Source organism: Peromyscus californicus, unplaced genomic scaffold (assembly GCF_007827085.1).
Source record: "Peromyscus californicus insignis strain IS unplaced genomic scaffold, ASM782708v3 Scaffold_13__1_contigs__length_99412109, whole genome shotgun sequence".
NCBI classification, from domain to species: domain Eukaryota; kingdom Metazoa; phylum Chordata; class Mammalia; order Rodentia; family Cricetidae; genus Peromyscus; species Peromyscus californicus.
Genome location: NW_026294424.1, coordinates 14459650 through 14482737, shown reverse-complemented (window position 1 = coordinate 14482737; position 23088 = coordinate 14459650). Strand labels below are relative to the sequence as shown.

At 45.9% G+C, this 23088-nt stretch overlaps 1 protein-coding gene across 14 annotated transcripts in view; it reads right to left on the bottom strand.

Annotated features, from left to right (window-relative positions):
- Ikzf1 (IKAROS family zinc finger 1) overlaps window positions 1-13500 on the bottom strand; it is a 94398-nt gene extending 80898 nt beyond the window's left edge. For 2 of the 14 annotated variants that reach the window (XM_052734517.1, XM_052734522.1), the window contains exon 1: window positions 11947-12156. The gene's annotated coding sequence lies outside the window, so the exon portion shown is untranslated. Of the gene's footprint in view, window positions 1-7927; window positions 8212-11946; window positions 12163-12694; window positions 12746-13286 lie in introns of those variants that run through there. The other 12 variants (XM_052734509.1, XM_052734515.1, XM_052734510.1 and 9 more) reach the window with 11 other exon arrangements.
- Window positions 13501-23088: the final 9588 nt, after the last annotated feature.

Here is a 23088-nt window from a genome sequence, read left to right as displayed (position 1 = left end):
CATAACATAGGGCACTAAACATACTCCAGAAGCATTTTTATTTAACTACTAATATGTAGCACCATCATTATATCTTATTGGATATGCATTAAAGGCTTGATTCACTAGAGGATAGCCTAGTATAATATACCCAAGTCACTCCCAATTCAAAGGAAAACAAATGTTTTATCAGGCCCATGAATACCTGCCCTCCTCTGAACAGTTTATCATAGACAGAGCAAGCAGCTCTCAGGGATTTGGGGGACAGGGAAGTGAGGCCATTGGAAGCACTTGGAGCAAGTCGCCATGGGCACCATGGCCTTAGTGGTGCATGTCAGGATCCCAGCAGCACACCTCTGCTCTTGGCTGCTTGGCTGGGTCACTTAATGACAGACCGACTGCCAGCCGGGGCACATGGACCCTTGTGACACAGCCTTCCCTACTTCAATTTTTATGCACACTTTCAACTCCACCCTCTCTGGACTTGTGACTAGTACAGTTGCCAGCAGCGTCCCTTATAAAGTTCAACCATCAATAACATTTTCAGATACGTAATAATTTTTAAGCTAAGGGCTGGAGTCTGCCTATATTGTGTCCTATGAATTCTCAGCCTGACTTGTCTGTCATCACTGGAGGGACTTCACAAGCCCCTCAAACTTCCCCAAACTAAAAATCTGTACATTTGGGGGGAAAGACTAAAGAAGTAATCTATCAATTGCAGACTGAGAGGGAAACACATTTGGCCTCTTTTAAGGTGAAGTTTACAAAGGACATCACGAGGTGTCCTGAAGAACTCTAGCCCATCCCTGGGTACTATGCTGACCACCAGGGGCTGCTGATGAAACTCCTACTTCCTCCATGTGGAAGTCATGCAGAGCATCTGAGGAGAAAAGGTGAGATTTAAAGGGCCAGAGAGATGTCTCAACAGATAAAGGTGATGCTGCCTCTCCTGTCAATCTGAGCTCTAGCCCCAGGAGCCACACAGTAGAAGAAGAGAAGTCCTCTCACAGGCTGTCCTCTGACCTCTACATGTACGTGCACACACAAAGAAATGAACGTATTTTAAAAACTTAAAACGTAAAGAATGTAAGTTCAGTTATGTTATAGTCTCAGCTAAAATAAAAATAAAATAAAAAGAGCTTTCATTAGTTAATTACCAAGGGAACTAATGGCATGTTTTCCTAAACTTTGACCCATCTGAAAAGTTAGCATCCTCAGGTCTGGGCAGGGGGGTCAGAAGGAATAAGCGTGTCTCAGTAACGTGTTGTGATAGTCCACTTTGCATGGGAAAAGCAAGCAGTCTCAGGTAAGAACCAACCCAATGGAGAGAATGCCACAGTATCAATAAACTAGCTCTCACCTACAGTTCTAAACATGAATGCTTTTATTGTTTCTTTGGAGCAAGCAGTTCTGAAACTTGCACAAGGGGAAATAGATGCAGAGATAAGTGCAGGCCAGCGTGACAGAGGCTGCCCAGGGCTGGCCCTTTAGGACAGTGAGCAGTGAAGCTTCCCGTATAACCCACCATCCCTCCAGAGCTCTTGGCGTTTCCTGTCTTTTTCAGTTAACTCTCTTCCCATCTCTATTTCTGTGTCTCCCTCTCCCTTCCCTCTGTCCCTCTCCCTTCCTGTCTGTCTCTTTTTTTGTTCTGATTAAACAGGGACAAACAGGTTTCGTTTCCTTGATTCAGACAGAAGGAGTCAACGCATCACTAGTGTTAGAGAAAAGGCATGAAAGACAGAAGAATGGGTGCCAGGTTTCAGACTGCATAGGAAGGACCACAGTGCTCTGGAGACTAGGCAGGAAGCATGGACTCAGAGCTTCTGCAGCCCATGGGAGTCTCCCTGGGAAACCAGGAGCCTTTCCTCTTGCCACAGAGGCCACTGCCACCAGGCTGGAACCTGGCTGGCTCCCGGGAGAAGCATCCAACAGCCCTGGGCAATTGCTGCCTCCAGGTAAGCGGGCTGGCCAGGTGTTCCTTAGTGCTGGCCCATTTCTAACTTGCAAGGCCCAGATGAGGGCTTACTAGAGCCCAGGAGCCCAGGCGTCCCCAACGGGCACTGGCAGCTCTTCCTTCAGCAAGCAACTCTCCCCGTGGTGCCTCACATCATAGCCAAGTGTCTTTTCCAGAACTTTCTCATGCTGAGTGAGCCTAGATCTATTAAATCAAAATGGAAAACCAGATGCCAGTCAGAAACCACACATGTCTTTCTTTTCAAGTTAGTCAAACAGTATGGCTATCAGAGACCTGCTAAGCACATGGCATGCAAAGCCTCCTGCAGGCAGCAGGGACGGTCAGTAGAAATCAGCCTGTCACTCGGCCTGCACTATTCTTCCACAAGCTTTGAGAAATGTCTCCTGAAATTAAAAAAACACCGTACACTAACTTTTGTGTTTGTTTTCAAGGCAAATGCCCTCCCCGCTCCTGAAACTGCCTTCTTATCTCTCTGTGCAGTGATACGCCACCACAAGGATCCTTGAGGACCTGGTCTACAGCAAGAAACGGAAGAGCACAGGTTACCTTTTACGCAGCTCATTATAGGTGAGGCGTTTGAGAAGTGAACTGTTAAGCTTCCCCAAGACTGTGAGACCCTGCCTTGCCCAGCATTTTACTGGGCAGCCTGGCTCAGAGGCCAGCACAGAGCTAGCATCCAATGCCTATTTGTCAGGGAGACCTGCTTTATCATCTCCATTTCACAGAAGAGAAGACTGAGGCCGAGAGCAGAGTCACAAAGCATGAGTAGCCTGCCCAAGGCTACATCCAACTAGCAGCAGAGCTGAACTCTGAGGTCACTGATGACAATATCTACTTTCTGCTCTTCCTGCTCTAAGAACTCCGTAAACATAACGCAGTGGCAACATGATCCAAATGTCTGGCAGACAACGCAAGGTGCCCCTTATGTTTGGCCACAATATAAACTTGCCCTTTGCAGTAGCCTGAAACCAAGACAAATTCTTCAGAACAGAACTTCTGCAGCACAATTCTGGTTGTGCAGTTACACACATGTGCCCAGTGGTTTTCTTTCTTGCTGGTGAAGCTGCTCCAGGGATACTTGGGACTAGCTACTTAAATAACTCAGCAGTACTTGCTCTGAAGACAGTTAAGTAAATGTGTGTGTGTATGTGTGACTGTGGGGGTGGGATGGGGTGGGTCTAAGACTATAACCTATCAAAAATGCCTAGGTCACAGACCTCTTTAATAAAACACATTATTTTGTGAGAGGCATGTCTTTTCATTTTCTGTTCACTGAAGGTTTTAATTTTTTGCAAATTTGTGGTATCACTGCGAATTATGCTGTGTTTTTCAAAAGGAATGCTCCAAAAGAAAGGCCAGCAATATGCAAATCTTTGTATCTAGTCAGAGACCTTCTAGGTTTGCGTAACGATTTTGACAAAGCAGGTTGGGAGAACATAAAAACTTCCGAGCACTCCTATTTCATCTCTGACTCTTTTCATCTTATCAAAAATTAGCTGCCAATCTACACATTTTTTTCATGATTACTTCCCAGAGCTTTGCTGGTGCAAATAACAATGAAAAACAAAATTTAAACAGGAGCATAGGAATCCAATTTAGCGTTCACCACGCCCCTCCTCCCACAGCCAGCTCAGCTGCGGAAGGCTCCAGTAGCGTGTTCTGTGAACCTTCTTCTCCAGGGCAAATCGCTCAGATGTGCAGCCCTGGATGCGCATTTTTCCCTCTGTGGGCAGAAACTGATATGCAAAAGGAGAAGGGTCGGAGGGAAATGCGGAAGTCCTTCACAGACACAGCCAGGGGCTAAGGGGATGCCTCAGTCAGGAAAGTGCTTGCCAGGCAAGCATGGGGACCTGGGTTTAATCCCAGAAACCCACAGAGAAAGCCTAGCACGGCAACTGTGATTCCAGCGCCGGGAGGTGGGGACAAAGGGTCTGTGAGGCCAGATGGCCAAGCCATGGGGCCAGTCAGGGACAGACTCTGGCCTGGGAACATGGCGGGAGAGACTGAGAGAGAGAGAGAGAGTCTCCATTTTGAACTCTGGCCTTCACACACAGGTGTGCATACACATATGAACATGTGCGCGCACACACACACACACCTCTGAAAGACAGACAGAGAGAGAGAGAGAGAGAGAGAGAGAGAGAGAGAGAGAGAGAGAGAGTAGAAAATAAAGAACGCTTCCTAGTAAAAAGCCACGATTGAGCACCTGTTCTGTGACTTTCCACCATTTTCTATTACCCTTGTAATCTCAGGACTGTCAAAGAGGCACACGCGTTTGAGAGTGTCTAGGCTACATATGAATCTATGAGTTTCAGGTTAGCCTGGGCAACGGTGAGGGTGAACCCCCAGGCTAGAGGAAGAAAGAGAAAAGATGGTAGCTCTTACACGAGAAAGACTATTCCAAAAATGTAGACAACGGAATTGGGGACAAGAGGTCCACAAACGTCCTGACATGACAGTCAGTGCTCCCTTGGCTCTCCCCGCCTCAGGCAAGCCATGTTCACACAACAAAACAGGGTTTCCTGTCTATCCGAAACATGGGCCACCTACTCACAGCAACGGAGGAAAGACATGCAGCCACAGTGAACATGCTTTTTGATTGGGACCATCGACACTGGCCCCTGCGTAAGTAGCTTCCTCAGATATAAACAGCTTTCCCCACCTCATCACTTAAGGGAAAGGAGAGTCAGTTTAGAAACATTTTCGTCTCCTACTGTGGAGGACTGTTATGCACGGCCAGGAGCAGTGTGAGTGAAGGGAAGCACAGCACCAACGAGATTTCTATCTTTAAAATACAGCAACGGCTTCCACAAGACTGATTCACGCAGATAATTCCCAAAGTGCTGATAGCTTGTAATTGCTCTAAAGAGACAGCAGAGCCCTGTTCTCCCAAGTTCCTACTTGTTTATTTTAAAAGAGGTAAGTACAAACTTACAACATTTTAATTTTCTTATTTGGTAAGGGAATGTGGTGCTACAACAAATATAATATTTCATCGTGACTTTTGGCAGTGAAATTGTATAGATATGTCAGTAAATCCTATCCAATGGATACTTGACTATCCAACTTTAGACTGTCTCTGATGGAGGGAAACACTTGTATACCCATAACATTAAGAAAGATGCACCTCTGGTGCTGGTGTTTCTACAGCGCGACTCTACTTTGGTTAAAAGGGGCCTGGGTCAGTTTATTTGGCTTTATTTTATCTAGGCCTAAAAGACCGTCAAAACCATGAAGATCTTCATAGGAGTATCCCATTGTCCAGGAGTCCTTACATGTAGACTTACCAAACGTAACTGAACAGGCACTCAGCCCTGGCTCATTCACTGATGATATTGAAATGTACTGCCTAGGTGCCAGCACACGTTGCTTTTCATTTTACTTATCTCAACAAAATGGGACACTGTTCATGTTCCATGCCAGGACCATCACTGAACTCATTGTGACACACACTGGTCTCTTACTCTTTGAAACACCAAAGGCCATTTTGGCACACCCCAGACATAATAAGGAGCATCTAGTCTTTGCTCCAAAGAGGAGGACAAATTACTGATGTCCTGCTTGCTGTCACTCAATTAGGGTAGGCCACCTGGATTCTGCGGCCATTTTCCCTAAAGTACTGGAATTGATGATAGTTTTATTGACAGCACCTGCAAAAAACATCAGCCGTCATCTCTTAAAGTGAAGCAACTTTTTCATAAAAATTATTAAAATATTAATAAACAATTCGCTCTCATGTCAAAACTGTGTCCACAGTATTGTAACTCAGATTCAAAAATTTCAAAACTATGTCCACCGTATTATAACTCAGATTCAAAAATTGAGTTCCCTTAATCACATCATGGTCTTTTAAAGGCTTTGGTGCTTTGGAAAGTTACCTTGCTCATCCAGCTTCTGGTGGGGTAAGCAAGACACTTCTCGTGTCAGCAGAGGGAAAATCAGTTATTTGGTAACAACTACAGGCAGTAAACTGAACAACAACAGAAAAAAAAACAAAAAACAAAACACCACCACTTGACTATCTGCACTGGCTTCCTAGTGAGGTCCTAAGGATTTTTTTATTTCATTGTACGATATGTCTCAGTAGCAGTGTCCCCTGATCCAGACCAGGGAGCATCCTCAAGACATTCACACCAACACCACACACCAGGAACAAGATTGTGACCCATGTGTAATGTGCTCACCCAACCCAGGCTATATGGATGGATTTCTCTCTCTTTTTTTTTTTTCCGAGACAGAGTTTCTCTGTGTAGTTTTGGTGCCTGTCCTGGATCTCGCTCTGTAGACCAGGCTGGCCTTGAACTCACAGAGATCCACCCGCCTAGGCCTCCTGAATGCTGGGACTAAAGGCGTGCGTCACCACTGCCCGGCTTGAATGGATTTTATAATCCTTCACCTTCAGCCTACAAGGTCCTCATGCAAACCCAGAAGGGGCATCAGCTGAACCCCATGGAACCGTACAGCTTCCTCATTTGTATAGTTACAAAAATCGGCGTGTCTATTTATAATCGGGCAGAAAAAGCCCTGGCCCTTTGGCGAGCCAAACATAGGGAAACGTAGTTTTAATGCCTGCTCGGACTGTTCTGGAGCCTTCAAGAGACAGGGACAATGAGTTTTCAATAGTCTAAGTCTTTTTCTGAAAAGTTCATTACTTTGAAACAAATACCATAAACCCTTAATAAAAGTGAACATCCTTCAAATTCAGTCAAACAAACATACAACCTCCCGGTGGAAAAGAGCTAGAACTTTCCAAACCACGGTTTAAAAAGTAAGTAATGGACAACCTCTGCTTTAAGAACCTGAGATAATTAACAGCTGGTTTTCATTTGATGAAGTAAGACACACAGTTTTCCTGTTTTTACAACAGGTCTTTCTGAATATCACTTTAATTTTCTACTCTACACAAAACTCAGCACAAAAAAGGGAGAGAAGGTCACTTTTTTTTTTCAGACTGAAAGTGAGGCTCTCACTAGGGGGTCGATGGCTTTCTTTAGTTTCCATTAAGAGCCCTGGGGCACATTTCAGAGTGCCTCAGGTAAGCTTAGAAAAGGTCAGCTCCTCACACTCACATCTCTTAAAGTTGCTAAATTAAACATTTTCCCCACTAGGTCGAAGGAACTATCTTAGGGAATTCTATGTGCTCCAAATCTACCAGTGAAAAACGCGATACAACAGAAAATAATCAAAACCTGCTTAGTGGGTTTTCACTGAATGCCTAGCTTTGGCAAAAGTTTGCTCCAAACTACACTGCTCATCTTCCAACAGTCTGAGCACAACAGAAAACGACATAAAGTGCAGAATCGGTGTCTAGCCTAAAAAGTGCAACACACACACACACACACACACACACACACACACACACACACCCACTTGATTCATATAAAGACTTTAAAGAACACTCTTCGGTAATTGATTGTTTCAATAGTTTAGTCAAAATACCACATGCCACAGGGAAAAAAAAGAAAGAACGAGAAGAGGAAGAGAACGTGGGAAAGAAAGGAAAACAGAATGCAGCTGGAGACAGTGCCGGGTTTCCCTTCAGACTCTGTGGCCCGTTACATCTAACTCTCCACCCGTCATCTTAAACTTCTGTTTTGAAAATGGCGGCAAGCGTCAGATTTGCTGCAGAGGTGAGCTGCTTTCCGGAGAAAAAACGTATCACTGCACACTCGACTGAGGAAACATGAAGAAAGCTCTTTTGCTCTAATTAGGGCCCATTTTAAGCAATTCATTAAGCCGCGGCCCCATGCCACAGGCGTCAGGAGGTGGAGCATAGGGCTAACTTGAGAGCAGAACACACAGATGGAGCCTAATGATGCCTTCCATCACCCCAAGACAGGGAGCTGGGCAGGGGTGCCAGGGAGGGGCTCCGGATGAAGGCTGCTCACCAAAAACCCCAGCGGGAGATGGAAAGAACACGGGCTAGTTCAAGCCACGCAAGCCCAAGGAGAAGCCAAACCATGTGACACTCACCAACAAGCTTGGGCCTCCCCAAGGCCAAGTAAGAGCTGCCTCTGTCTCCCACACAAATCCAGACTTGGTCTGAGTGCCCTCTGAGTAGCCACTTGGGAAGGACCCTGGTCCCTGGCTGGGCCTCAGATCCCTCTTCCTCTTCTTCCAAGGTCCCCCTGCTGCCTTCACACACCACGGGAGCTCAGAGAAAGGTGGAACCAGCCGCCAAGTATGCAAAGGAGGAGGGAAGCTAGTTTTCTCTCAGGGAAGCACACACACAGGAAGGGACCTATGCTTCCTGTCCTGACCAAAATGAGTTCAGAAATCATTCGGATATCTGATTTGTCAGACATAGGGTGGAAAGGGGGTGTTCTTTTAGTCAACAGGAATTGTGACTTCCCCCGGCAAGACATGGCCATGGGGGAAAAGCAGCCCGGACCAGGGCTGCAAAAGAAGATCAATGGCCTACATGCCTGAGACTTGGACTTTCTGACTTTTTTTTTTTTTTTTTAAAACAGTTGATCACCATTGGCTGAAGACACACTGGCATCCACTTATTTACCACAGCCAAATATGAAAATGGGAAAATGTCAATGAAAATAATTTGCCAGTTGTCTTTAGATTGTGCCTCAGCCACCTGTGTCCCTTGGGGACTTTCTCATGAAGCATCAGTAGGCTAGCCCCAAACCAGGGCAAACATCCATTTCTTCCCGTAGAAAGTTTTTGCAAATCGTGTTTGGTTGGCTGGTATAGTGCCCTTATGACATGTAGTACTGTATGTAAAAATGCTTACACACGTCTTAAAAAAAATTGTTATACTATCATCCAGCAGCTAAAGGCTGTTATCAAACAAACACTATCAAAGAGATGGCACCGAGATTCTAAGAACAGGAACATACATTCCAGCAGTGGAACAAAGTAACTTGAGGGATGAAGCCATGTTTTAAACTGAAAGGGATGTGAAGGAGCAGTGGGTTATATGAAGAACACCAGTGTGAGCATCGGATCAGCATCACAGTGAAATAATTTTGTTACTGTTAATATGGTTTTATTTAGACCCAAGATTCTAACAAAACCCCACTAGCCCAAAGCTCCTCATCTGCGTTTTGTGTGTGTGTGTGTGTGTGTGTGTGTGTGTGTGTGTGTGTGTGTGTGTTAATGCTAATTCTCTGACACTCAACGACTCTAAAACCTCTTAAAAAAATACATGTGCCTTTTTTGAGCAGAAACCAAGAACTCTTTCGAGATGTGAAATGGATTTCTGTTTCTCTCCCTGTATTCCCAGGGGGGATCGATCACTTGTTGCATTTACATTTCATGTGTTTTCCTGTAAAATGCAATGCTCACACAGTGAACCTATGAAACGAAGCAGCCTGAGAGAGCTACAAAAGAGAACAGTCTTGTTCCTACGTTTCTAGTCAGAGCACGAGCTTCGGCGAAAAGGAGGAACCATAATATTCCTAAATATTTACCAGTCTTAAAAACCGGCATGGGAAGCTGACTGTTCCCAAGGAACCCAGGGGCTCCTGGTTTGCCTCCTGAGGCTGAGTTCACTTCCATCGTTCTCCTTAGAACACAGCACTTACTACCAATTTTATAGAGAGATTGTTTTGAAATGTCAAATATTAGAGAGGACAGACCGCTATTCACACTAGTCTTGACGAATCTTGACTAACCACAGAAAGCAGTCCATGAATGTGCAAAATTTGGCAACCACTCAAAATTACCTAATATTATAAAACTAACATTATCTATGCCCAAATTTGCCATTACAAAGAAACCATTTTTTTATTTTATATTAAAAAAGTAAAAAATAAATAAGATGAAAGGAAATTTACCTCTCATGTTAGGTGTGTGTAAATGTAACTTTTTCATCGACACTGTCAAGCCTGTCTCACTCCACACAATGGGTGTGATGTGTGCATGTGCAGGCAGGTGTACATGTGTACATGTGTAACTTATTTCCTGTATATATTAATATAAGTAATCCTGATATGTCACCCATGTACACACACTCGCACGTGCGCGCCCCGCACGCGTGCACGCGCACACGATCCACCTCGGATTTCAGAAGTTCTGACATTCTCATGAACAATGTGATGTTACATTAACTCAATATGAAACACACAAATTCAAATAAAGGAAAAAACTTCCTCAAACCAAAGAAACATTATCCTTATACTCAGTATCTAGTGAAGTAGAAAACGCAAGGGGCCTATGGCTCTGCTGGGCTTTAGATCTTTTTTTTAGTCAATAAATTCACTGTGATCTTAATTTTTCAACAATGGAAAGGCTGCAAGAAAACCACCATTTGCTTTCTCTTTAGGACACAGGACACAAACTTCTCAAAAGAGTCAGACAGCCCACTCCCATACTTATTAGCAACCAGGGTCTGCATGGATGGCCACCTCATCGTAGCTGTTATTGCTATGATGCTCCTAAATTTGGGGAGGGAGGATACTTGGGGTTTTGTCCAATTCATTGGTTAAAACACCAATAAATTAAACAAACAAGTTCTCTGGACTTTCTTAACTCTAGGTTTCAATTATCACCATTAACAACAACAACAACAAAAAACCCCAAAGCTATTAGAGTTAAAACATTTTGGCCATCAGCTCTGGTGGATTGTAAGTCCAGGAGCATATTTTTTTCTATGATAAAGAGGAACAAGCATGTATGTTTGTGGGGAAATATATGAAATTACACATGTTTTTATAAAAACAAATTGTATAGTCTGTAAAATACTCCACTGTCATTTATATGGATGTCCCCACTTTACATCCTCAACATGTTCTGTGTACTACAGGGTGCCGATCCAATGTAAGCAGATGAATCTTTTGTCATGGATATTTGTCCCCGTTTAAATTTTGAGTCACATCCCAAATAATCTGATTTGTCCCTGAAACCATTTTGACACATGCCACCATAATATGAATGATGTTTAAATTTTTACTTTAAAAATCTCATAGAAAAAAAATTGAATGAATTCAATTAATCTCAAAGAACAAATATCATCAAACAAAGAAACTAACGCAGGCAGGCTCTGGGATTTTCTTACAGATTTCATCCCCCTCTGCACTCATAACCAAAAGGAACTAATCGTTAAAAGCATTTCAATGTCTATGAAAAATATTATAAATTTTATGCATTTTCAACGTTTTAAATTTTCTTCTACAGGTAGGTTGGACCAGTAAAGAGCTATTTCCCTAACACCACTTTGGTTCCGGAAGTTTCAAACAAGGCAGCTCAAAGATGGGAATACGTTGTCTGCAGCAGGGAGAGAAATTACGCGTGGGTAACTTGAGCAAACCGCACGTTAAAATTCACTCTGGGTGGGCTCCAGCCCAAGAGAAAATGGAAACTGTTTCTGGCTCAGACCTTTTGAATTGGTACCTCTTTGGGTCATGGGATGTCATATCCTGAGTTTCCAAATTAGAAGGAAATCAAAGGCTCATAAGATTCCTTGGGAATCACTAGTGATGCTTGGCAATTAAAAAAAAACACACTTCAAATAAATTGCAAGCGTCCTGATGCCTATTTGATAACAGAGTCTCCCTGTGATAGTTGCATGACCTGGGGATCACACACTGCGATGAGCAAAGAACGTTTTCAATACCCAGATCATTTGTTTTGCACAAAGCAAACTCAGACTGGATCTTACCAGTAAAGCAAATAGCTCTCGCACCAAAAATAAGGAAAGTCTTTACTCACGACGTTGGAAATGCTTGTTTCTGTGATCTCGCTAGATCTGTCCACATAAGCCTAAACATGAGCAGGGCATGCTCTTCGTGGGACGACTCTAGGCTACTCAGAAGTGCCTCAGGCTGACCTGATCTCTCACCTGCTTGCCCCAGCCTAGAAAGGCGGAGGAAGGCTTTAGTTAAAGCTCTCAGTCCTCAGAAAGGAAAAGATAGGCGGGAGTGACACGGACACTATGGATTTCGAATGACTTTCCTTTCTTTCCTACTTCTAATTAAAAAAAAAAAAATCCACCAGTTACCCCAAGTTTTCCTACTGAAATTCAATTTGAAAACACTCACGTGGATTTGTGCGCCGCGCTTTGGGGGGGCCAAGACTGATCCTGGGGCGCGAAGAGCAGCCGGGGATCTGGGGTTCCTGCACCCCGCGGGACCTACTGGGTCTCCGCCTGCCACGGCCCAGTGTCCCGGGATGGGCTTGCACTGCGCCGGGCTGCCGCTGTCGCCGGCCGGGGCGCGGCCGCGCAAGCACTTGTTAGAGTGCCCTCCTAAGTTGGCCGCGGAGCAATTCCCAGCTTTCTTTCACAATGACTTCCTCAAGTTGCTCACTCGCATTGTTCCCCATTTCTCGCCACACTCCCCGCCCCCAGCGGCTCCGACCGGGCTTGGAGCCCCGGGCAGCCCGGCCGTCCCGCGCTACAGCGCCGCCCGCGGGCAGCGCACCTGGGCCGGGGCTCACCGCGCCGCCACCTGCGGCCGCCCGGAGCGCGCGCCCCTGGTCCCGCACGGGGGAAACTTTGGGGTGGCACACGCGACCCGCCTCCCGCTCTGCTTGTCCCGTAGCCCACCCGGCCCGCGCGTACACCTCGCGGCTTCGTGACACCGGCGGGGACGAGGAGCCGGGCAGATGAGAGAGAGAGAGACAGAGAGAGAGAAAGAGAGGCGCCGTCCCGTCACCGCGCCAGCCGCCGGGTCCCGCAGCAGATCGCAACTCCGCGACCTGCCGGGCCGCGCGCACAAAGTTTGCAGCCGCGCGGGGTTCGGGCCCGGCCGCCGAGGGTCGCCGGGCCGCGGCGGGCACCGGCCGTACCTGCTGGCGCCGCCGGCGGCTGCAGCCCGCTCGCCCGCGCCGGGCCCGCTCGGCGCGCCGCCGCCACCCCCGCGCGCAGCGCGCCCGGGCCCTCCCCTCGCCGCCAAGCTTCCTCATTCCAGCGCAGCATCGCGCCGCTGCCCCGCGCGGGATGCCGCGGCCGGAGCTTTGCCCGCGGGTTAGCCCGGCTCAGGCGCGCCCCTGCGGGACCCGCGCTCAACCCGCAGAGGTGCGGCACGTGCGGTCCCGCGGGGAGGGGGAGGGGCCTCCCGGCCGCAGCGCCACGCGCGGGACAGCCGGGCAGTCGCGACACAGGCGCGCTCGCCCAGTCGAAGGACTCGAGGGACACGGGACACTGTAAGGCACTTTGTTTTTTTTTTTTTCTTCCTGGTGTCTAGGAGCACCCGCTGCCTGTGCAGAGCCAAGTTCCTGGAACTGGGACCCCTGGGCTCCCACGTTCGGGCTCAGACCCCAAAGTACTAATGCCCACCCTAGGGGGTGGGAAAAAGTTGATCCTGTGCGAGTGAGGGGAAGGTGCAGTTCATTTTCCCAGACAACCAATGGAATACCTCTCGCGTCTCTTCCCTCCCACCTGCTCACAGCAGAAGTTAGGATGGCGCCTTCCATCCTGGTCTGCGTGCACGCGCCAGCGTGGAAGGAGTCTGCGGGCAGAGGTTGGAGCAAGATTATCCTGCACCGCGCTCCACGGCGGCGGGCGCCTCAGACCTCTTCCTGGCGTGTCAGGCACGGAGTGCCTGCGTAGAAACAGGACTGCAGCCTCTGACACGGCACCCTTCACACGCGCTGCGAAGAGCCCATCTCCGTTCTGATTAGCTGGGCCACACCCGAAGGGGGCCAGGCAATCCTTAACCCTGAGCACAGAGGGAGGAACTTGAATTCCATAGACGTAGCCGTGTCCCTGCTGGGGGTCCTTGCCTCACCACGTTTCAAAGCCACTTAGTGAAGCCCAAAATAAAACTCCGGAGCATCCTTGGGAGCTACAGTGGCTGGGAGGAAGACTGTGGGCCTCAAAGGGGTAAGAGGCAGGCTTCCCAAGTGGCAAGAGGAGTAAGCCACAGGGACAGGCAGACAATGTGACTTCAGGGCAGTTGAGTGTGGCTGGGGACACAGCTGTGCAGGACGATTGTGGTCTGGCTGAGAAGGCTGCCGTGGCAGGACTCATGCACCTCAATGACAGCCTTTGCCTCTGCCATCCTTGAGAGGAGTCCTTTCCACCCACCAAGAGCCCAATCAACGGATGGACCAAGTTTTCTTGGGCCACTTAGACAACATCTACTAGCCAGTTTGTTCCCACAGATGATCCATTGTACAGAGATCCTGAGCCAGTCAACTATTTGGTAGAAGCCCCGGGAAGGCCAGACTCGTAAACTGCCGTTGGGTCCTATTGCTAGCTCCCTAATTTTCCTGTGTGATCTTTTGTGGGTGTTCCAAACTATGGCTGTCTTCCTTATGCCTAGGAGCGTGTCAACTCTGGAGAAATCCTGTCAGGATTCACTGGAGGCTATAACCATGAAGTGTGAGGTGCAAGGGGAAGTTAGGTGGGTGATCAGGAGGGGGTCTTGAACATCTCTAGTTCTTAGATGCTCAGCTCTCTTAGACTTCAGGTATGTCTCTTTAAATGTGTGCCTGGTCCTCGGGAATGGACTCAGACACACTGGTCCTGGCAAAGTGTCTTCTCCTAACTACAAGTTCAGACACCTTGGGCTTTCCAGTATTATCTTATGGCCTTCCATCCTCTAAGCCTGTCTCCCTGTTATAACTTGGGGGTAATGATAAAATCTTCCCCAAGGGAATCATTTGAGAGTTGAGAAGGATCTATATGGAAGATTCTGCTGTAATGCCCGAGGAGCAGACGTATCAGTGACTGTTATTTATTATTCAGCCCATTAACCACCAATTCCCTCTGTGGTGGTGGTGTTAGGGCATACTACAGAGTCAGGTTCTAACATCTATTTCCTGTTCACCCCTCCCCCCACAAGCAGGTGGAGCTGAAGTAACTGGTTGTAACTTGGGGTCTCTGGACTGATACGAAGAGACCAGAGGTCACTTAAAACACTGACGCCTTTAGAAACAAAACAAAACAAAACAAAAACCCAAGATACTTTTATGCCTGTCATTTTATTTATGAATTAATAACGTGTATTGCCATTTTCAAAAGGTTAGAGAATTAGCACTTAATGTGTTCAGGAAGAATCACGGAGTTACCGGTTCTTCAGTTTGAGAGGGTTTTGTTGAGAGAATGAACAGCTCCAGTGGAATCCACCTGAGGCTCCTTGTTTCCAGCTTAGGACTGTGAGGACTCAGCTGGGGACTCTGTTGTCACAGGGGCTGGAAGACACTTTCCGGGAAAGTGAATTCGACAGAGTGGAAGGGTGCCTGGGTACTGTGAGTCAGCTAACAAGATGTCAGTTTTCAGAAGTCACCTGAGCTCCCCCAACTTCAGGTTCTCTTCGGCAGTGGACCTCCTCCATCTGTAGGGGTGTTGATGCTTAGGTGAGACTAGATGAAACAGGGCAAGCTCTTCTTTTAAAAATTGTGTCCACACTCCCTCCCTCCCTCCCCCTCCCATCCCCTCTCCTCCTTCCCTCCCTCCTTTCCTCCCCTTCCCTTCCCTTCCCTTCCTTCCTTCCTTCCTTCCTTCCTTCCTTCCTTCCTTCCTTCCTTCCTTCCTTCCTTCCTTCCTTCCTTCCTTCCTTCGAGACAGGGTCACATGTATCCCAGGCTGGCCTCAAACTCACTATGTAAGGAAGACACTGAACTCCTGATCCTTCTGCCTCGACCTCCCTCCCAAGTGCGAAGATCACAGTCATGTGCTGCCATGTCCTCAATGCCACTGTTAATACAAGTATAGTTTTCTTCAGTTTTAAAGAATCCGCTGAACAACCATCTAACAGATGTTCCTTTCCTTCCAGTCACCGGGAAACAACAAACACATTTTTCAAGTAATGGGAATTTCTAGTTTATCATTTTTCTATAAAGTTAACTCAAGAGAGCTTTGCTAATTCCATCTGATAAGGAACAAGCGCAAGAGGCAGGGAGCCTGGAGCTGTATGAAACTATTGTAGCAACGACCAATCCTTCAGTTTCTTTTTCCCAGTTTTCATGACTTCCAGCTTCCGCTTCTGTTTCTTTGGACACCAGTGGTGGCTGCTGGGGTGGGTGACATCCAGTTCCCATACTGGTTTCCTTCCTTTTACTCAGACCACAGGCTCCCACCTCCTGCCTAAGTGAAGGAACAGAGGACTAAGGGACAGGTGAGGGTCACTTTGGCTTTGGCTGGCTGGCAAGCCTCCTCAGAAACTCCAGGAGAAGCCTCTCTGTGAGCTCCCTTGGCAACCAGGACTCATTCACACCCACATCTCATCCAACAAGTGCCACAGCTCACAATCACCTTCCACTTCTTTTGGAATTGTAAGATTTGGTCCTCAGATGTTAAAAAAATAATTTATTTTTAAAATCAGTATTATTTTCTTGGATTGAAAATTAAAGTCAGAAAGAGTGGTTTGGAGACGAGATTTATATAAGCAGCTTTCTGAAGAAAGAAAAGTCTGAAAATGTTTTGAGTGAGTACAGATAAATAGATATTCCTCATTCCCGAGAAAGCCAGAAGGAAGGTATCAGGCTTGCGGCAAACTCTGTCGACTTTGCTAGACAAGGAAGGCTTGGAATACTATTTTTGAAAATACAAATACTCAGGCAACATGTAACAATTTATGTGTTCAGGAGGTACTTATTTATGATTTCAGGTGCTGTTTGGTACACCAGGCATCATAATAAAGCATATGATATGGTCTTGTTCCCTACAGGGCTCAGAATCTAGTGCAGCCGAGGGACAATGCGATCATTTCATTTCAGCCCCAAATGCATCCTGATAAAATCCTCTTAGGACACAAAAGGTGGAACTCGGTGGTTACTAGAGCCAGGGGACCTTCATGGACTCAAGAGGGGAGGAGAGGCGGGAGAGGACACAGAGCAACAGGAGATGCTTTCTCCTCCACAGCTAGGCAGGGTCCCTTAAAAAACCTCCTCTCAAAAAAAGAAAAACAAAAACAAACAACACCTCCCCAAATATCGATGGTAGCTTGTGATACCTTCCCTGAAGCTGACTCAGCTCTCTGACGGGTGTTCCCAGGCCTGACACCCATAGCCGCACACTGTCCCAATTTTACATAACATTGAAGGTCAAAGAGGGTGGCTCCTCTGCTGTTGAGAAAAAGGAGACACTGGCAGTTGAATGACAGAAGCCTGAGCCAAAGTGTTTGGCTTCTCTATGCCTTAGTTGCATTTTTGTAAAATGGGAAACATAATCATCATGGTAGCAATAGCAATAACAACCTTGCTCAGAAATGTTCGGGGATCTAGATGAGTCGACACGTCATAGGTTTCCCGCAGTGGCTTCTAAGCACGAATACGTGTTTAATATTTTGTGGAATTTAGTTTTTAAGTGATTGAGTTGCGATGCAAATCTTGTCTATTTTCTCAACCATAAGGCCATCTTCTTTTTCCAGTCACCTTTCCATCCAGGAGGCCCCTTCCTCTGGTTCCTTCCTGATTGCTCATCCCTGTGCAAAGTTTCTGTCTCCAGCTGCCTCTTCCTCTGTGGCCCTCACACTTCCCCCCTTGGAGAAGCCTCTGAAGGTTCTTAAGATGTCGCTCTAGCCGACAGAAGGTAAAGAAGCAGACTGTCTGGAAGGTGTTCCCAGGTTCTCCCTTGGGACTAGCCTAGACTAAGCTGCAAGCATACTATTTTTTCTTCCTCCCTCCCTCCCTCCCTCCCTCCCTCCCTCCCTCCCTCCCTCCCTTCCTCCATCCCTCCTTTTTTTTTCCTGAGCAGAGCTAGGAAAATCTGTTGTGGGTGCCAAGTGTAGTCTGTCTGAGAGGCTACTTACTTCTTGCTGTATTTTAAAGTCCACTCACCCCAATTTTATACAAGCTTTTCAGATTATTTCAGTGAGTGAGATATCTCAGGACTCTGTGTTGATCTGCTTTTTTCCCCTCCTGTGTCACCTGCAACTTTAGCCTCTTTCCCCAAACGATGGCATTTTCTCAGATGGGGCCTTGCTCAGGTCTCTTAGCTGTCAGGGCCTTGAAGACCTCTTCAGCGTCAGAGTTCAATGTCTTCTCTGTCCTGTTGACACTAAATATTCACACCTGTGCTTCAGACCGCCTTCTAAAATCTAGCCTGGTATACCTCACTGTCTCTTAACACCTTCCCCTGGAATTCTGATGGGCATCTCATGTTTTCGGCATCACAAATGGATCCCTTCCTAACCTTCTTTTCAAGCCTTGCCTTCGTCAACCAGACACTGCTTAGTCACTTCATTTATTCCCTTTTCTACACCCTCCAATCTCTCCCGGCGTCAGGGACAGGCAGTGCGATCTTCCAGCCTCCCTGCGATCACACTTTGCACCTCTGTGCTGCTCCTCACAGAGGTCAGAGATGTCTGGTAAGAAGCTGTGCTAGGTTGGATAGCCTCTTTACAGAAGTGGGTGCCAGCTCTCCGAGTCAAAGCCCAGGCCTAGGAGAGCCTAGACGCGTCTTTGCTTCTCTCCCCTGGCCTCTCCTGTCCAGCTGCTCTCTGCTCTGTCTCCACTTCCTGCCACCTTGCCCAGGTTAGTTCTCAAGTACTCCAGACGTGTTACTGCGCGTGCACTTCCTGTTCTGTCTTCTTGAATGTTATCATGGATATCTGCCTGCTTGCCCCCTTCCCTGGCTCGTCTTCCTCAGGTACCACTGTCACACTGAGCGCATCACCAGCTCTCTCTGACGATACAGCACATCTGATCCTTCTCTTTTCTCTGTTCTTTTCCACAGCGCTTAGTGTTTCCTAATGTATTAATTAACATTTACTTTGTTTTCTTTAATGGAGAGAGAGAGAGAGAGAGAGAGAGAGGGGTTTCCTCTAACTTAGGAAACACATTTTGTTTGCCCGTCATGACAGACTGGGCATGTTAGTTTTGTAATGTGCATGTTTGTGCATGGTTGCTGTGTTTTCTTAATATTGCAGGGAAAAGGGGCTCCTTTCTCTTTCCTTCTTATGTCCTCTCTGGTCTCCAAGTTCAGGTACATAGTGAGATTTCTTCTTGACTTTCTAAGTCTCTTAGAGGGTAAGGATTCAGCACAGAATATTCCAAGTTTCTTTCGTTCTTGGATTCACAGAAGGGTTGACAACTTCATTTATGCTGTTCTTACCTGTGCATTATTCTGTTCATTTTCTATTTGTTTTTAAATGCGGAAACAAAGATGATTTTTTTAAAGTACAACCTTTGGTATCATAATGACTTTCCCTACCATGTTTTGGTTGTATTAGGAAAGTATCCTAAGAAGACTGATAGGTTTTTATTTCTATAGGAATTAATATACTTTATTCTTATAGTAAGGCCAAGAGTAAAGTTTTCTTTGTTTAAGCTTGTTGATTTAAAAATGACTTACAGATATCATGCATTCTGTGGCTACACACAGCCCAGTGGTAATGTGCTCCATTAATAGTTCCTCATAATATTCTTATTACTTGCAGATATGTTGTTCTAATGAAGAAAAAGAACTCATTTTCTGTGATCTGCTTCTCAGATAGTAGCAACTGTATTTCCACTTCAGAGCTCAAATTCACAATTTTCTTGAGCTTACTCACTGGTTTGCAATTAAACCCAAGGGTTGACTTCTCATTTGAATATCCCTTATTTTCTATGATTATGTCTTATAAACACTTTGTGCCAGGCACAGTGTTTCCAGTAAGTTGTAACAAATGACCCTGAAGTCCAGGAGAAGGAATAGTTCTCATTTATAGGGGACCACAAAGGCTGCCATTGAAAAGAGATTTACAGAGAGAAGATCCCATATTTCGCCACAATTTGAAATAAGGGACATGTAAATATTCACAAGACAGTTCACCGTAGTTGGAGATACCTTTGTGGCCGTGAATAGGTGGCAAGCCGAGTGAGTAACTTTGGGGTGGAACTGGAAATTTGGCTCCATTGGTTAAGCTGAAGAGGACAGATGTAGACAACATCAGTCGTGTGATGCTCAGAACCTACATACCTTTACCTACCTTTTTATTAGACTGTTTGCTGTTAGCTAAAGCAAAAGGCAGCTCCAACTTTCCAAGTGCTTCAGCCTGTGGAGAGCCCATTGCTCACCTCAGAGGGCAGCTTTTTTGGCCCCTTAGATTCCAATGCCATTAAGCCCATAAGACACAACATTGCGCCTAATGATTGATGTCATCTGAGTGGACTGTTTGATGCAGCAGTTCTCACAGCAAATCCAAATGCAGCGGTCGATAATCACACACTTAGCTGCCGCCCTCTAGCACTGCAGTGTGCTTCATAATCGCCATGGAAACGCTCTGGACCATCTCCCCTGCTACATATTTCTTCTCCATTCCTGGAGCTCCTGTTGATGTCAGTGAAAGCTCCCGGCGCCTAAGGTAGAATGTGGCAGCCTACATAGTACTCAGAGATTGATATTTGCAGGGCTTCTGAGCTAATCAGCAAAAAGCACTCATGAGTCTCCTCCCCAGGAAGTTGGACCACATTACTATTCTTATTTTGTGGATGAGGAAACTGAGGTGCAGGAGCCTCCCAAGTGATGACAGATTTTTTTTTTTAATAGAGGAAATACAGTTACCTCTTAATGACCCCAAACTAATGCTTCACCAATGGCTGTCTCATAGGTAATAGTGAGCATTTTGCTTACTCACTAAAAATTGCATTGGGTAGAGACACTCAGGTCAGTGGGAAATGCTGCCACTCCACTGTCACAATTCTGTGTTTTCATCTGAATATATGCATATTTTAAGTTAAACTAACTGATGTACAAAGGCAAATGGTACTGAGTTCTTGCTCAGCTTCCCTTTGATCAAGGTAGACAGAGAAGAGCCCGTTGGCCACTGCCCACGTGCTTGCCTAAATTGGCCTCTGTACACTCATAGTAGGGGGCAACAGTCTTCATTGAAGGATACAATGCATGCCTTGCTTCTTCGCTTCTTGTGAGATAGGAGTGTGATAGAATTCTTTCCTAGGCATAATAAATTTAGGAGCCTCCCACAGTGGAACTGACAGCAAAGGCAAAAACTGTCAACCTGCCTCCCCCCTGTGATGGGAAACTTCTCAAGGTTTTCCCAGCAGTGCATTAGGCAGCGCTGTAAGAACCCACTGTTGTGCGCGTTTTGAGACTTCATGCCTTCCATTAACCAATTCTCAGACAGAAGACCAGTGTCTTCATTTCCCATGTTGTTGAAGTACTTTACATAGACTTTAACCCAGTTGCTAAATTGCTTGAATTTGTTAAATGTACAAAAGGGCCTACTCCCCGCTGATGGAGGCAAAGTAGATGTTTGATTAAGTAGATAGCTAGATATGCTTTTCCCCCACCATCTGGATGTGTTAAGGGGGTATGTTTGAAACTTAGCACTCAGTTCATGCCTTTCAGAAGGGGAGGGAAGAGGGTATTTAACAAGGTTAATAATGACAGAAAGAGGAATTGACACCACAAAAGAAAAAGAATCATTCTAGCATTTCGTGACAGTTCAAAGACAGATGTCGTTGGCTAAGTGAGAATCTCGTAGACATGGGGGTAATATACACCTTATATGCATATGGATTAGTGAAAGCAGACTGTCAAGTCGGGGAGTGTAAGATTGTCAAATATGAGACATAGCTGCAGAAAACCTGGAAAACTACTTACTATTTATTTCTTCACTTAAAGACCCAATCCTGTTGTCTTTTCAGAGACAAAAGATAAAGTTGTTACAGGCTGAGGCAGGCCAAGGGTGGGATGGGACTGACACTTTGTTTGAGGGTCTTCTGAGTACATCAGGGCTAGAGGTCTACTCTCCTTTGAAATCTATTTTTCACCTGATCCTTATGCTCATATTTGCCCTTTGTTTCAGTAGATGTTAGCTTTCAACAGGGCCATGTCTGATTGATGTCCCTGGTGCAGGAGTCCGGAATTGCAGCTTATGTGACCTCATGTTGAACCATTTATAGTTGAAGTCTTGGGGAATTAGTGTAACAATTGTAGTCAACATCACTGAGTTGATTTTAGGCTCTGCTATGACATGAGATGCCTTGAAGAGGCAATACTGGCCTTCCACGTTTGGGTGAAAGCTTTGGTACTACAACTTGTTGCCAAACATAGATGTTCTGGCTTGGTTTGATAGACAGACAAGTCAGGAGACCTGCTTGTGATAATGACTTTCTCTTCAACCTTGAGCAAATCGTTCAGTTCACCTCACTAAGCAGTAGTATCTCCATGAGAGATATTATCTATAAATTCTCTCAACTGATATTCCATGGGTTAGTTTTGACCTAGGCAATGTGTTTCCATGAAGATGGTATGGAACTGAGAACAGTTTCTGGGAAAAGCTTGCTAGTATTTGCCATGTTGTCTCTTAGTGAATCCTGTCTGTCTGTTTTTGTTGGTTTGTTTGCTTGTTTTTATGTTATTCCATCCTAGAAGGGTCAAAGCTCTGAGAGGTAGCTATGCTCAATCAGTCAAAATCTATTGTTCTCTCAAAAATAAATAGTCCCAATCAGTAAGTCTATCATTTATGAACTAATCATGAATAAACACTGTTATTGCTTAAATCTGAAATGCTTTCCTCTTCCAGGTTCATAGTTCAGATGCATACTTATTTCCCTAGATGATGGTGCCATTCTGGGTTGGTATGGAAGCCTTATAAAGCACAACATAGCTAGTGAAAGTAGATCACTGAGGACGAACCTTTAAAGGTTAGAGCTGGGCCCTTGGGTCCAGCCTCTACTCCCTGTTTCCTGGGCTGCTATGATGTGAACAGTTTCTGATACATGCTATGGCTATGTAAACCGAACTGTTCCACTCTGCCTTCCTCGCTATGGTGGGTGAAATCTTCACCCTTTTAAGTTATTTCTGTCAGATAGTGTGATCATGGTCTTGCCAAAATATGGCTTAAGTTCAGTACTGTGTGAGTGATTTTGGGGAAGTCACAGATTCTCCTAACCTGAACCATTTGTAAAACACATGAATACCCAGCTGACCTTTGTCTGTGTAGTGCCATGACAGAGAAGTTAGACATGTCTTGTTAGAGGCATGGTTTTCCTGGGAAAGTCCTCCTGAGTAAAAGAAGACAGACAGCTGGTGAAGGCGGCATTCTGGGAAAGCTGCTTGCTGCATAGGCAAAGGGAGATTTAATGAGGATGAGCTAATATGGCACTAAAATAAGTGTATTGATCTGGGGGAAATCCTGAAGTTGGCTGTGAGTTGGGTTGTTGTGGTAAGTGGGAAATGCTTTGGGGAAAACCCATAACTTCCCCCCAATGCCTATGTAAATGCCCACAACATGGAAAATTATTAGGAAGAGCTTGTGATTTCAGCGTGCACTATCATTTAGATTGGA